This window comes from Musca autumnalis, unplaced genomic scaffold (genome assembly GCF_047663935.1).
Source record: "Musca autumnalis isolate F117 unplaced genomic scaffold, ASM4766393v1 scaffold_4, whole genome shotgun sequence".
Taxonomy (NCBI): Eukaryota; Metazoa; Arthropoda; class Insecta; order Diptera; family Muscidae; genus Musca; species Musca autumnalis.
Genome location: NW_027411977.1, coordinates 35,149,211 through 35,164,807, shown reverse-complemented (window position 1 = coordinate 35,164,807; position 15,597 = coordinate 35,149,211). Strand labels below are relative to the sequence as shown.

At 39.1% G+C, this 15,597-nt stretch overlaps 1 protein-coding gene across 3 annotated transcripts in view; it reads right to left on the bottom strand.

The window, feature by feature from the left end:
* Window positions 1-15,597, bottom strand: part of LOC141401725 (uncharacterized) — a 476,511-nt gene that overhangs the window by 289,953 nt on the left and 170,961 nt on the right. The window contains exons 1-2 of one of the 3 annotated variants that reach the window (XR_012412431.1): window positions 14,702-14,762; window positions 4,545-4,773 (exon numbers count right to left, since the gene is read on the bottom strand). The exons of 1 other annotated variant lie outside the window; for it this stretch is intronic. The gene's annotated coding sequence lies outside the window, so the exon portion shown is untranslated. Of the gene's footprint in view, window positions 1-4,544; window positions 4,978-14,456; window positions 14,839-15,597 lie in introns of those variants that run through there. One more of the 3 variants, XM_073982115.1, reaches the window with a different exon arrangement.

Sequence of the window (15,597 nt, the reverse complement as noted above, 5' to 3'; positions counted from 1 at the left end):
CACGTTCGTTCTCCTGCAACAGCATTATCAGAAAAACTACTACTCCTACTACACTAAGCCATGAATAATAGAATACAAAAATAACATAAAAAGAAAATGCTCTTCTAACCTAAGACAATATTGTGGGCGAAGAAGAAAGAAAATCAAAACGACAACAACAAGTTTAAGAACGCGGCAGTTGAATATGAAGTTGAGGACGAACGAAGGAAAACCCGTATATAAATCTAAGCAAAAAAAAAATAATGTCAAGAAGAAAATGAGCAAACAAAAGCAACAGAATGAAGAATAAATGAAAAAAATCTTAAAATGCTATTACAGTTATTTCTAATAGAATGAATGAATGCCTATTTATATTTCCCGGTGCTTGAGTGGAAACAAAAAGAAAATGCTCTGCTCCTCCTTAAGGAGCAGCAAAGTTTATTGACATTTTTCCACACACACACAGCGGAGAAATGCAGGATATTCAATGATTAATTTTGTTCGCTGCAACAAATAAATAACTAAACGGATGTTAAGGATTCTTAGATAGTTTTCAAAATGAAGTATAAACAGAATCATGAAGTGGAAGCAATTTGATGCTGTGTCAAGAGCAATGTCACCAGTCAACAAAAGAACAATGTGAGTGCAGTGAATGGCTGAAGGAGTTTTTAACTTAAATGGGCGAAGAAGCCATCGTGCTACATTGATTAACAAGTTCGCCCTCACACAGAAAGTCAGTGGTTTGATTTCATAAAAGAAGTGCTCCGTTTGATTGCTTAAGGCGCACCTTGGAAAAATATGGGATACAGGAATAAAATCCATAATCCTTCGCAAATTACAAGGAAAAGTATGGAGAATAAAATAATAACGTTGTATTACAGATCACAAAGACTATCTATCTGCCTTAAAATGATGGACTTACCTGCTTAACTTATGTGCGGGTGGTGTATGAAGAAATGGCCCTAAATGTTGGGATATTTCTACGCCAAAACCCCGAGAAGAAGCGGCTGCCCCTAGATGAAAGTCGTGGTAGTACAAGAACTACCCTCCATTAATATGTAAGCACGATCGGAAAAGTTTCTTTAAACTGAGTTTAAGGGCAAAATTGCATCTTGAATTTGATCTAAGTTCGGAAGCCACACCTTTTGATAGTTACTGTGGCCATCAGCAGTCATATTAGTTGGTTGACGTAGGGGTTTTAGAAGATTCGAGCAATTATGTCCGGCAGCTTAACCTTGCCCACGAAAAATGTTATATCATTGTAATAGGTATCGCAAGACAACCTTCGGATAAAAGTTTCAAAATGATCCTCGAACAGCCCTTAAGCTAAACTAAAGCGAACATTGTGACGTTTTGTGAGGGCGGTATCCAAAAGAGTTTTTCAATATAGACCTTCTTGGAACTTTATGTACATTTGGAATAAATATGTATAACGATTTGCACAGTTTCGGCCGAATCGGCTACAGATTTAGCAAGTTATCGTACTCATCTGTTCGTATCGCTCATCTGTGTCGAGACACAATGGAAGGAGGATGTTCTCCAAGTACGGCATTCACACTGCACCTTTGTACTGCCCACGGTGGCGGATATTTTCATAGTCCGCGTCTCCTATAGAATAGAGCACGCCTTAAGGCGTCTCCTATAGAATAGAGGACGCCTAAAGGTGTCTCCAATAGAATAGAGGACGCCTTAAGGCGTCCCCTATTGAATAGAGATATTTTCATAGTCCGCGTCTCCTATAGAATAGAGCACGCCTTAAGGCGTCTCCTATAGAATAGAGGACGCCTAAAGGTGTCTCCAATAGAATAGAGGACGCCTTAAGGCGTCCCCTATTGAATAGAGAACGCCTTAACGCTTCTCCTATAGAATAGAGGACGCCTTAAGGCGTCGCCTCTAGAATAGAGAACGCCTCTAGAATAGAGAACGCCTTAAGGCGTCTCCTATAGAATAGAGCACGCCTTAACGCGTCTCCTATAAAATAGAGGCCGCCTTAACGCGTCTCCTATAGAATAGAGGACGCCTTAAGGCGTCGCCTCTAGAATAGCGAACGCCTTAAGACGTCTCCTATGGAATAGAGGACGCCTTAAGGCGTCTCCTATGGAATAGAGGACGCCTTAAGTCGTCTCCTATAGAATAGAGGACGCCTTAAGGCGTCGCCTCTAGAATAGAGGACGCCTTAAGACGTCTCCTATGGAATAGAGGACGCCTTAAGGCGTCTCCTATAAAATAGAGGACGCCTTAAGGCGTCTCCTATAGAAAAGAGGACGCCTTAAGGCGTCTCCTATAGAAAAGAGGACGCCTTAAGGAGTCTCCTATAGAAATGAGGACGCCTTAAGGCGTCTCCTATAGAATAGAGGACGCCTTAATGCGTCTCCTATGGAATAGAGGACGTCTTAAGGCGTCTCCTATAGAATAGAGGACGCCTTAAGGCGTCTCCTTTAGAATAGAGGACGCCTTAAGGTGTCTCCTCTGGAATGCTACTCCTCTAGAATAGAGGACGCCTTAACGCGTCTCCTCTAGAATAGAGGACGCCTTAAGACGTCTCCTATGGAATAGAGGACGCCTTAAGGCGTCGCCTCTAGAATAGAGGCCGCCTTAACGCGTCTACTATAGAATAGAGGACGCCTTAACGCGTCTACTATAGAATAGAGGACGCCTTAAGGCGTCTCCTATAGATAGAGGACGCCTTAAGGCGTCATCTATAGAATAGAGGACGTCTTAACGCGTCTCCTATAGGATAGAGGACGACTTAATCCGTCTCCTATAGAATAGAGGACGCCTTAAGACGTCTCCTATAGAATAGAGGACGCCTTAAGGCGTCTCCTATAGAAAAGAGGACGCCTTAAGGCGTCTCCTATAGAAAAGAGGACGCCTTAAGGCGTCTCCTATAGAATAGAGGACGCCTTAAGGCGCCTCCTATAGAATAGAGGACGCCTTAAGGCGCCTCCTATAGAATAGAGGACGCCTTAAGGTGTCTCCTATTGAATAGAGAACGCCTTAATAGAATAGAGACGCCTTAAGGCGTCTCCTATAGAACAGTGTACTCCTTAAGGCGTCTCCTATAGAATAGAGGACGCCTTAAGGCGTCTCCTATAGAATAGAGGACGCCTTAAGGCGTCTCCTATAGAATAGAGGACGCCTTAAGGCGTCTCCTATAGAATAGAGGACGCCTTAAGGCGTCTCCTATAGAATAGAGGACGCCTTAAGGCGTCTCCTATAGAATAGAGTACGCCTTAAGGCGTCTCCTATAGAATAGAGGACGCCTTAAGGCGTCTCCTATAGAATAGAGGAAGGCGTCTCCTATAGAATAGAGGACGCCTTAAGGCGTCTCCTATAGAATAGAGGAAGGCGTCTCCTCTAGAATAGAGGACGCCTTAAGGCGTCTCCTATAGAATAGAGGACGCCTTAAGGCGTCTCCTATAGAATAGAGGACGCCTCAAGGCGTCTCCTATAGAATAGAGGAAGGCGTCTCCTCTAGAATAGAGGAAGGCGTCTCCTCTAGAATAGAGGATGCCTTAAGGCGTCTCCTCTAGAATAGAGGATGCCTTAAGGCGTCTCCTCTAGAATAGAGGACGCCTTAAGGCGTCTCCTCTAGAGTAGAGGACGCCTTAAGGCGTCTCCTCTAGAATAGAGGACGCCTTAAGGCGTCTCCTCTAGAATAGAGGACGCCTTGAGGCGTCTCCTATAGCATAGAGGACGCCTTAAGACGTCTCCTATAGCATAGAGGACGCCTCAAGACGTCTCCTCTAGAATAGAGGACGCCTTAAGGCGTCTCCTCTAGAATAGAGGACGCCTTAAAGCGTCTCCTCTACAATAGAGGACTCCTTAAAGTGTTTTTTCATATAGAATAGAGGACACCTTAAGGGGTCTACTATGGAATAGAAGACTCCTACGTCCTTAATGGGGTCAGAGAGAAGAGAATATATCACCTCGTTAAGGGTTTCCTGGGAAATAGAAGACCTCCCAAGAAGTCTCCTAGAGAATAGAAGACGCCTTAAGGGTCTTCTACCGAATAGCATACGCCTTCTATCGAATAACAGGCACCTTAAGGAGTCTCCTATCGAATAACAGGCGCCTTAAGGGGTCTCCTAGATAATAGCAGACGCCTTAAGGCGTCTGTTGCATAGAAGACGCCTTAGGTGGTCTCTTATAGCATAGAAGACGCCTCAAGGGGTCTCCTATAGCATAGAAGACGCCTCAAGGGGTCTCCTTGAAAATATAAGACACCCTAAGAAGTCTCCTAGAGAATAGGAGACGCCTTAAGTTATCCCCTATAGCATAGAAGACGACTTAGGGGGTCTTCATAGCATAGAAGACACCTTAAGAGGTTTCCCATTGAGCCTGTCGATTTTATCCTCGTAAGTTGTCCAAAAAGTATTCTTAAAGTCCTAAGATTCCTTCATAAAATATGCTTATACCCTTGTGCAGAACAAAATCCCCTTCAATTATCCACCCTCTTCGAACAAAAATCAATTAGTCTCGACATAAATAAATAATTTATGGTCAAATAAATTAATTTGAAATTAAAAAGCCTGTCATCATCATCATCAGCAAAACAAACTTACCTTGCTTTGGGCAGTGCGCTGCTCTGGGCCAATAAAATATAATTTAATATTCTTGTGGGTGGGCAGGTGAGGTTGATAAGCTGCTTATACTTGGCGAATGGTGAAAATTGTTTCCCGTTTTACTTTTGTTTTTAATTAGTTTTTTTCTCTCTCTCTCACTTTTCTTTATTTCATTCACTTTGTGCCGAAGTTTGGTGAAACTTCCTTTATTTTTATCAACTCAGGATCTCTGGATAGGCAATAAATTATTTAAAAAGTCGAACTCGTGTGAAACTTTATGTGTGACGGGGATGGGCAGGTTAAGTGGGTGTGTATTTATTTTTATTGAATCTTCTGTCTCGCTTTTGTATTTGTTGTTTAATTTATCTGTTATTGTCGTCGTTGTTGTTGTTATTGTATTCACTTTTGGCAACGTACAAAACGTAGATGAAATCTAAAAGATTTACCATTTAATTAAATTATAAAAAAAAACTTTCTCACAAACGAACCAAAAAATCACCGGTGCGACACATTGCAGGCCAGGGAGGGTAATGGGCTAGCCAGAGCCAACAATCAGCAAATCAAAGGAATAAAGGAAATAGGTGTATGTCTGTTTGTATGGTAGTAGCAGTACCATAGCAAAGGAAGTTTAAAACTGATTCCACACAACACAGAAAAAACTAGCAAATATCTGACCACACCACCAGCACGGCCATAACCACAACGACAACAACATCGACAACACTATTAACCATTACCACAAAAAAATGAAAACATTGAAAATTTACACAAATATCCATCCGCAACATGAACATAAAGGACATACGCTAAAGGACCATTATTCCGAGCATAAGTACTAGCCGTGAGCTGTTGCTACATAATATTCACCCATTAACATTTACTATCAAAACAATCAAAGGCACACACGCACACACTCATTCCACAGCAAATATTAACATACTAATGTTGCTTGTACAACAACGAATGTTCATATCATAAAAAGAAAGAAAAAAATTGGCAATTTGCAACACTAGGTTGAAGTGGTTTTCAGGAAGGCAAGACATTAAAAATACACATATTTTAGATCCCTATCGTATTAGAAGTATTTTGTAAAGAGTGTCTTTTGCCTTGATGTGATTTTGGAAAGGTTGTTCCTCCAAAGTTGAACTTACTGTCCATTACTGTTCGTCTTTATACCCTCAGTTTTTAGTCTAACGAGAATTTATACACTTCGATACGATCTCATCGGAAATAATGCTGTTGGATGTTAAGTATGTTTTGGACGAAGTCCGTTTCAGACAGTTTTGAGTCGATTGAACCTTTAGGCTAAATGTAAGGTCATATTAGGCTCTCAGTAAGCGAAGTGACTTACCTTAACACTTTGATACCTCGTAGTTTGGAGGAAATGTGTTCCAGACTATTTGTAGTCGATTTAGCCATGTCCATCCGTCTCCCTGCCCGTCTCTAGCTGGCTGGTGCGCACAATATTACTCGAACGGTTTAATCGATTTCGTTCAATTTTTGGCTCTAGAATTATTTTGTCCAAACTTAGATTAAGTTCAAAGATGGGCCACATCAGCCCTCCCTTCCACGTTATATCTTGCACGGAGCAATAAATTTGGTCCAAACTTTGAATCTCCTAATATTTTGTCCATATTCAGTTTAACTTCTAAAGTGATCCATATCGGTCCTCCACTTAGGGTACATTCCCCAAAAAAGTTCAAAATTTTTGTTTAAATGCAAATTGGGGTCTGTTCGAAGATCCTTCAGAAAATTATACCAATGTTTCCCCTTGTGGTCATACGTCCAAAAAAGGCCCCAGAATCGGAAAACCCCCTAAACATAATTTTTGGGGGAAAAGTCTAGTCTGTCCATAGATGAAAATTTCAATTCACACAGGCTTAGGGCCGACTTAACTTTTTTCTTATTTTTATTTTAAATCAGTTCGTATCCATATTCCTGGCCAAAATAACGTAACTACTAAAGGAATAGTGATATGTTAATGGGTGACGTAGCGGATGAAACTTTCCGAGCAACGGCTCTGATCGGCTTTACAAGATCTGGACCTATCTTGGTCCCTTTTCATCTCAAGTGATCACCCATAAGAACGTTAAAAAACATCATACCATGAAAAAACAAAGAAAAACAAACCCCTATAAAGTTGACGACCCCCGAATCGTCACCAGGAATGTCCGGACTCTTAACAGAGAGGGTGCAGTTTACGCACTGGCGGATGTACTTGCAAATTACAAGGCGGATATAACTGCCATTCAGGAAATAAGATGGATTGGGAAAGGCGTCACAATAACACCCAAAGGTGACGCACTGTATTATACCTGTCATGGTTGCGGTTTGGTTGCGGTTTTATTGTTAGTCGGAGGTGTCCAGTTTCACTCCCGCGGATGAAAGACTTTCCATAATTCGCATAAAAGATGAATTTTTCAACATCAGTCTTATTTGCGCCCATGACCCCACCAAAGCTCTTGGTCTGAAATCAAATTTTTCTGCCCAAAACTATTTGTACGTCCTTTTTGTATTGATATTTAGTTTTATTTATAATTACTGTCACAAAATATAAATTCAGAATTATTTTCACCATGAATTTCCAAAAAGCCCTCAAAATACATTAAACCCCATTGTATGAGGTCTAATCTAAAACTTCGACCTATGTTTAAAACTTTTGCTACGAAGGGTTCATATCTTCTATGAAATCAAAATGCAAAATTACAGATAAATCGGCTTAAAAATATGGCTAAAATTGTCAAATTATCTTAAATTGGGGGTACACTTATATGGGGGCTTACTCCAACGTAAACCTATGTCGACAATTTTTGGTTGAAATATTCTCTGGACTTTCAAAATAAAAATACCAAGTTTTCAGGAAAATCGGTTCAAAATTGAATTAAATTTGTACCAGCCAAATATAAAATATTTCGGAATTTGATGTAATAAATAATAATAATGAAATAATTTTTTTTATTAATGTATACACATCAAAATTATTTTGATTTTGATTAACAAAATTTAAGAATTTAAGAGGGTTTCAGAAATATGTTGATAATTTTGTTCTTAGACCGAATTTTTCTCCTGTTCTTTTCGGAGAATGAACTTATTTACGTTGGTTTTTCTTCTCCATATCTGAGTTTTACGTTTACATTTTTCTTATTGTGATTTTATAACCCACAAATTATCACAAAATACTGCGCACTTAACTCGATTAATAACAGAGTCAACAAATCTCTACTTTGACTCCTTCTCGTCTAACGGTAAATGCAAATTTGTAATAAACAATCTTTGTTTTTGTTGTTTTGGAGTGTTTACATCAATGATGAACACGAAGAGAGCATTTGTATGGTGAATCGTACGAAAACGTAAAGGCGAGTGCTCATCTTGTTCATCTATGGTTTACATCCATATTGCGAAGAAAAAAACTCAAAAGAAGAATGTCGAAAAATTTTCTTTTGACCAAAGAATTCACATTTGCGACCAAAGTGCAAGGACAGGAACCAGACTAATGATATATTTAACGAACGCTTAGAAAAAAACATATGACCGCTGTCCTGCCCATGGCATTAAAATTACTCTAGGCGATTTTAATGCCAAAATTAGAAAGTAGAATATCTTTGGTCCAACAGTCAGAAAATTCAGTCTCCATAATGTAACATCTGACAACGGAATGAGGCTGAAAGACTTCACAGCAGCAAAAAATAAGGCACCCGGGCACCTGGCTGTCACCAGATCAGATCACGTAGCAAATAAATTACGAACAAACACAATACGGAAGTGGGACATCGGTAGGCTGCAAACACAACAGATAGCCCCTGCATATTGTACTCAAATAGCCAAATTGCTTAATGAAAACACCCATTGTCCCTATAACATATCAGTACAGTGGGAGAGTATTGCCCACTCCATGCAAACACCCGCACAATTCACTCTTGGATACCATAGGCCACCACCAAGGAATCCATGGTATGCCAGGAGAGTCGTGCTGCTGGAAGAAAAAATGCGGCATATATGGCTACTCTACAATCAGTAGCAACTTGTAGCGTACGAGAGAGGAATCGGGAGAAAAGGAGAGCAGAAAAACGTTTTTTTCCGCAGGAACAAAGTGAAATGGAAAAGCGGGGGTGTGGAAAAATCGAGATGTACATGAGCCAGAATGAAATCCAAAAATTCTACCAAAGAGTAAAAGTTTTTATCTACATGTTCGGCCTAAAATGGATTTAATTTTGTTATGAGGTTCTCAGTGGTCAAAAAATTTAACTACTGAAAAGTTAAAAATAAAAAATAATTAAAAAGAAATTAAGTTTCAGTGTTTTATTTATAAATACACTTAAAACTAGAAAATAATTTGTCGCTTAGCCTCAATAAGTATATTCTTCCTCATGATGGAATCTCTTAAATAAAACGCTTGCCGTTTAATTTTGCCACCATTTTTTATTTAAATGCAAGCGTTTTATTTGAGAGATTCGAAAAAAAACTATTTCTTCAGGTAACGCATACACAAAATTTCATGAAATTTGTGCCTAAATCCATTTCATGTAATGGTAATGGTCCAACAGTAACAACCAAGATGGGGTTCTTGTAATACATGAAGTATTAATTGGATATGTCAGAGGAATAATTAGAACAATTGTTTCTGATCCAGAAAAGTTTAAAATTTAGATAAATTTAGATCCATTTATCCTTTAATAGGTTTTTCAGTCCCGATTGGATTCAAATTTTGAGTCCCTAATTCCTGACATAATAATACACCTAAAGCTGTACGGAACCTACGGCCACTAACTAAAATTGGTAGTTCGCAACTTAACTTTAGAATAGGGTATCCGATTTAGTCCAGACTCTACACAACGTAATAGTTCTACCAAACTTACATCTAATTCCACTCGTTTATTTTCCTTAAGTACAGGTTGAGACCTGTTCGGAGATAATTTTTAAAGCGTAATTTGTCTTTTACAGTCCTTCTTGGAAAGGAAATTCCGTCTCAAAAAGTATTGACCGATAACAACAAACAAAATTTGTATGCTTGCACGAAATCCATTTCGGACAATTTGGATTCGATTTAGCCATGGGTGGCTGAAGCGCACCATAACTCTCAAACGAAATACCCGATTAGCATTAAACATTAAACATAGTTTAAATTCGAAGATATTTTCTCTCGGTCCACTCCTTAAGGTACTACCCATATAAAATAACAACATTTTTTACTGCTGCGAAGAGTGTTTTAAGAAACCACGAGCGTAACATTCTCCCCCCTTTCCCCTCTAGGGAAGAAATTTTGTATGCTGTTAATACAAAATTACATGAACAAAGGTCCCGATTCTCTTATGATGTAAAAATAGGCATGGGGAAACAAAACAATCTCCAAAACAACATAAAATTCAACCAATTTCGTGGATTAAAAAAAATCAACATTTTTGTTTGAAAATTGGTAAAATGTTTAATATAGATCTAATAGCGTTCTTCCTGGAAGGCACGTACCGCCAACGTAAGACACATTTGGAAGAAGATTTCTTCATTTTGCCACTGATGCCAATTATGTTTATGTACGTGGTCAGATAACAGAGTTATACGCTAATATATCCATAGAAGCCCTATTCTAGGGCAGCTTTAGTCAGCGACCCACCATTTATAGTCTGGCACTAGATGGCAGCTGATTTTAATACTGAATGATCTTAAACCCATGACCTACTTTGGAAAATTATTCCCGAGGTGGGCACTGGTGGGCAAATACACTAAGAAAATATGCAGCTAACTAGAATTACACAACACGCTAAAACACTATTTTTAATGAAAATTAGGCTATTAGCTCCTCCTTCAAAATCCACTATAATTTTTTGCTATAAGTATTAGTTTCGCGATATTTTGAATATATTTACTTGCACGTAAAGTATAGGTTGTACTTACAACAAAAAATATTAGTCAAATGCTCCGACTTTTCAAGCTATTCTTAAGAAGATCGCGTTCGAATGAAACAAAAATTAATATATTTTTAAAAAGGTCCATGTTATAACTTTCAGATTTGCCAGATGTTGTACCAAAATTTTGACATTAATTTTTATACCCTACACCACCTTGTGGTAAGGGGTGTTATGTCTTTGTGCATTAGTTTGTAACATGCAAAAGGAAAGGAGATAGACCCATAGTTCCTTTTAGGGATATACATAAAATCACTTTCTGAGTCGATTTACGCATGTCCGTCTGACCGTCTGTCCATGTATTTTTGTAAACAAAGTACAGGTCGCATTTATTATCCGATTCGCATGAAAATTGGGGAAGATAGTTTTTTTGGCCAAAGGACGAACGCTATTCATTTTCGGTTCAGATTTGGATATAGCCCCCATATATATATTCACCCGATATTAAGCACGAAACACGCTATATATGTCCGATTTCATTGAAATTTGGAATGTGCGACGGAATTTAGTCTAGAAATAAGTGTGCCAAATTATGTCGAAATCGGTTCAGATTTGGATATAGCTCTCATATATATTTTAGGCAGATTTGATGCACGAAACACGCAATCTTTGTCCGATTTCAATGAAATTTGGAATGTGTGACGGTGGTTAGTCTAGAAATAACTGTGGCAAATCATATCGAAATCGGTTCACATTTGGATATACCTCCCATATATATTTTCGACCGATTTGAGGTATTTGATGCACGAAACACGCTATATACGAGTATGTCCAATTTTGATGAAATTTGGACTATGTGACGGAATTTCGTCTACAAATAAATGTGAAAAATTATATCAAAATCTGTTCTGATTTGGATTTAGCTCCCATATATGTATATTTTACATATTCAATAAAAAAAATCAAACCCCTTATTTTAAAAAAAGAATCCGATTTCACTCAGAAATTCCCATATTTAGTTATTCGCAAAAGTGCAGTTTAAGACCAGATCCCGGATAGCTCAGAAACTTGTACTGCAGGGAAAGTTCGAACTTCCGAAAATAATAACCCTAGAGCTATAAAGAACGACGGGGCATCGAACGGAGCACCCGATTTGTTCCAGACTTTGCACATCGTAAGAGTTCTTTCAAACTTAAATTAAGTTCGAAGAAGGTGTTTATCGGTCTTTATGTAACCTGTCATTTTAGTTGGTCACCATATAATTTAGAGCTTTTGTACCATTATATAAGGAAACATGTACTTGCTTACGAAAAACATAATATCGCTGTAAACAGAGCCACTAGGATTACCTTCGGTAAAAATTTACAAAGGATCTTCGAATAGACCCTTAACCGCACAAAAATGTTGAACATTTGTGTAAGTGGTACCCCAAGGAGTGGACCGATAGGGCCCACTTTTGAACATTAACAAAGTATGGAAAAGTATTTAGAGATCCAAAGTTTTTACCAAATCGATTGCTCCGTTTATGAGATATTGCGCTTACCATTTTAGGCCAGATTTTCGAACTTTTGTGGGGGAGGTACCGGTAGTCCGGGACCTATAAGCACCACATTCGAATTTCGTCCAATATTCGAAAAAATATTACGATATGCAATGTGTGGTCCAACGCAGTATTCGGTTGTCGTGCGCACCAGTTACTACACATGCTGGCCGTAAGGGTTTTTACAGCTTTTGGGTCATTTTTTTCAAGAAGTATGGACTTGCTACTGAAAAAACTTGTACAATCGTAATAGGGGCCTTGAGTGCAACCTGTTGCAAGAAAAATCAAAACGATTCGAGAGGAGGTCCTAACTTGCACTATTCCGAAATTAGGCGTGTAAGGTACCCGAAGGATTTGACATATACACTCCATATTCTAAGCTGATATATGTCTCGTAGAAATATTACGTTTTGCAAAGTATGGAATATCGGTTACTGCCTTCGAGAGTTATCGTGCGCACCATTTTAGCGAAAAGTTTTGAACTTTTTTGGGGGAGGTACCCAAAGGAGTGGACAAATAATGCCCATCTTAGAACTTGTTTAATTTTGCTCAAAATATTAGGACTACCAAATTTTAGACAGAATCATTTATTCCGTTCGAGATTGATCGTGCACTCCATCCACTACTCATGGTGGCATAGCGTGTTTTTACAGCTTTCGGGCCATTTTCTCAGGGAGCATGGATTTGCCCCAGAAAAAAACTTGTACTGTCGTAATGGGGGCGTTGAATACAAGTTGCTACAAAAAAACAAAACTATTGGGGAGGAAGCCTTAAACTGCACTTTTCCGAAATTTTGGGTGGGAGGTACACGAAAGTGTGGACCGATAGTGACCATATTCGAACCTCATCTATGTTTAGTAGAAGTTTTCCGATGTGCAACGTATAGATCAAATCGGTTAATCACTTCAAGAGTTATCGTGCGCATTTTCCGAACATTTTCGAACATTTGTGGGGGAGGTACCCGATACAGTGGACCGACCCATTTTTGAACTTAAACTAAGTTTGGACAAAATATATCGATAGCCCAATTTTGGACCGAATCGGTTAATCCGTTCGAGAGATATCGTGCACTCCAGCCAGCCAGACGGACAGACATGGCTAAATCGACTCCAAATTGACTGAAACGGATTCCGTCCAAACATATTTGGGGTCAAAAACTTTGAAAAAATATCAGAACGATCCGAGAGGAGCTCTTAAACTTCACTTTTTTCTAATTTTGTGTGGGAGGTACCCGAAGGAGTGGAACGACATAATCCAAAATACATGACTGGATAAAATAATACGATGTCCAAAGTTGGGACCAATCAGAAAATACCTGCGAGGGTTATCTTGCAGATTTCCCATTTTAGTTGGTGCCGTCAGGGTTTCTTGGAGCTTTTAGGCCATAATCTCAGGAAGTATGGACTTGCCCTCAAAAAGAATTGTACCGTCGTAAAGGCGGCCGCGAGGACAACCTGCTGAAAAAATTTCAAGACGATACGAGAGGAGCTCTTAATTTTCACTTTTTCCGAATTTTGTGTGGGAGGTACTAGAAGGAGTGGTCCTTATTCGGTATAGTCCATATTCGAACCTCATCTATGTATTTTAAGAAGAAATAATACGATGTGCAAAGTTTGGACCAAATCGATTGCAAATTTTGAAATTTTGTGAGGGAGGTAGCTGAACGAGTAGACCGATATGACCCATCTTCCAACTCAAACTATGTTTATGCAAAATATTACGAAGTGTAAAATTAGGTTCGAATCTGCTTATTTGTTCAAGAGTTATCGAGCGCATCGGACATTGCTAATTAAATTCCAAATTTTCTTAAACAGATCTCGTCTAAACATACTTGGGGCTTAAAGGCATTATTTCCATAAGGCAAATTTTTGGTCGTGTCAAAGTGTATATACACCCTCTTTAGCCTAAAGGCTGAGGGTATAAAAATATCTCAACGTTCAACAAATTCGCACATCTAATCACATTCAAATCGTATTCCTCTATGTTTCAATCAACATGATATTCAATTAAGCCAAACTAATACACAAAAAAATCAAAACAACAACAACACACAAGTTCACTTTAAATTGAAACAAACAAAACAAACATCACGTTAACGATTGTCACGGTAGTGTTGTTTTAGTGCACCATGTTTCTCCCTTTCAACAGAAAAATAAAGGAGAACGACAAACGGGTGTTTGTGTTTGAAAAGCTTGTTAATAAAAACAAAATCCGTTGTCGCAACAACATTGTTTACTTCCGTTTCTGGTTTGGGCCCATCTATCACATACACACACACACACAAAACACACGCCCCCACACAGGCAAATGCATACTAATGACACAGACACACATGTTTACAGTCACGCACACAATTAAAAATAAAATGCCGGTAGCATAAAAACGCCAACACACACACTCGCACTCATTCAACCATGTTTATTCCTTCGTTTAGATGGTTGGCTCATTGCCGCCACCCACTTCAGCCTGCCTGGCGCAGTCAAGCACTCAGGGACACAACATCACTGCAAAATTACGATTGGAATCACTCACGTTCTTTGACATTAACGCAAATTGTTGTTGATGATAATGACACACGACCGACAACGCAAATGACGATAGTTTGGTGACGTGACGTTGAGGCGTTTTGCGTTTATTTACGTTTTTTCGTTTCTATTTTTTTTTTTCTGAAAATTCAACAACACCGTTTCGTTTCTCTCACTCACTACGGACGATGAATAAATATTGTTTTTGTTTACGAATACCAAGAAATTGTCATTTGTTTTTTTTTTCTGTACTTTACGCCTTCTATGTCGCGTGACTAAAACAAATGTTCGCAAATATTCGCTAAGGCTATTTCGTGATAATGTTTCGCTGTTGCCTTGTTGTCATTTACCCCGTGTGTACCACCCGCATTCAGTGCCAAACGAAGACTGAAAACCTAAACAAATGACAGACAGGTTAAAGATTTGTGCAACACACAACAACAGCAACGACAAAAACAGCACGGCTCAGCACGACAGAGCGCGCAACCCAGTAATGTGAGCAGCAACATAGCCGACAACATCATCGTCGTCATCATCATCACCATCGTTGCCATCAATGTCATTATCGTGTTGGGTTGGTTCCGCACATTGCTGCCACACCACCAGTCCGCCAGTAAGCTTAAAATTGCTCAGTTTTCTACATTCATAGGAAGAAGAAAACATTGGTATGTCGTCCCCGCGCAACATGTGCAAGTGGAGCTTTGTTATGCAGCAGGTGATGGCAGTCGTTGTGGCTACATCCAATTCGCTCGCCTGCCTGCCTGCTTGCCTTACTCTAAAAAGTGATAACAACAAACCTACAGACCAACATACGAATGTTTTCAAGGAGCATTCACGAAGGAGTAAACGAACACTGACGACTCAATATTTTTGTTTTTGTATCTCCCTCCCAAGATAACAGATGTATTTATTTGCCGCTCATATTTGATAGCAGCGCATTTGCTTTGCCCAAATAACGCAGTGTGGGGTTATCGTTTGGGGGAGAAAAACAAAATGGATGCACAGTGGTTTTATTGAAATATAAAAACAAGTAAAATACCTTCAGCAGTAAAATACCCTCAATCCTGTATTTTATTTTTTACTAGCTGAAGCCGGTGCACTTCGCTACCCCGCAGCACATTTACTTGTAGGTCAAATTCCGTCACACA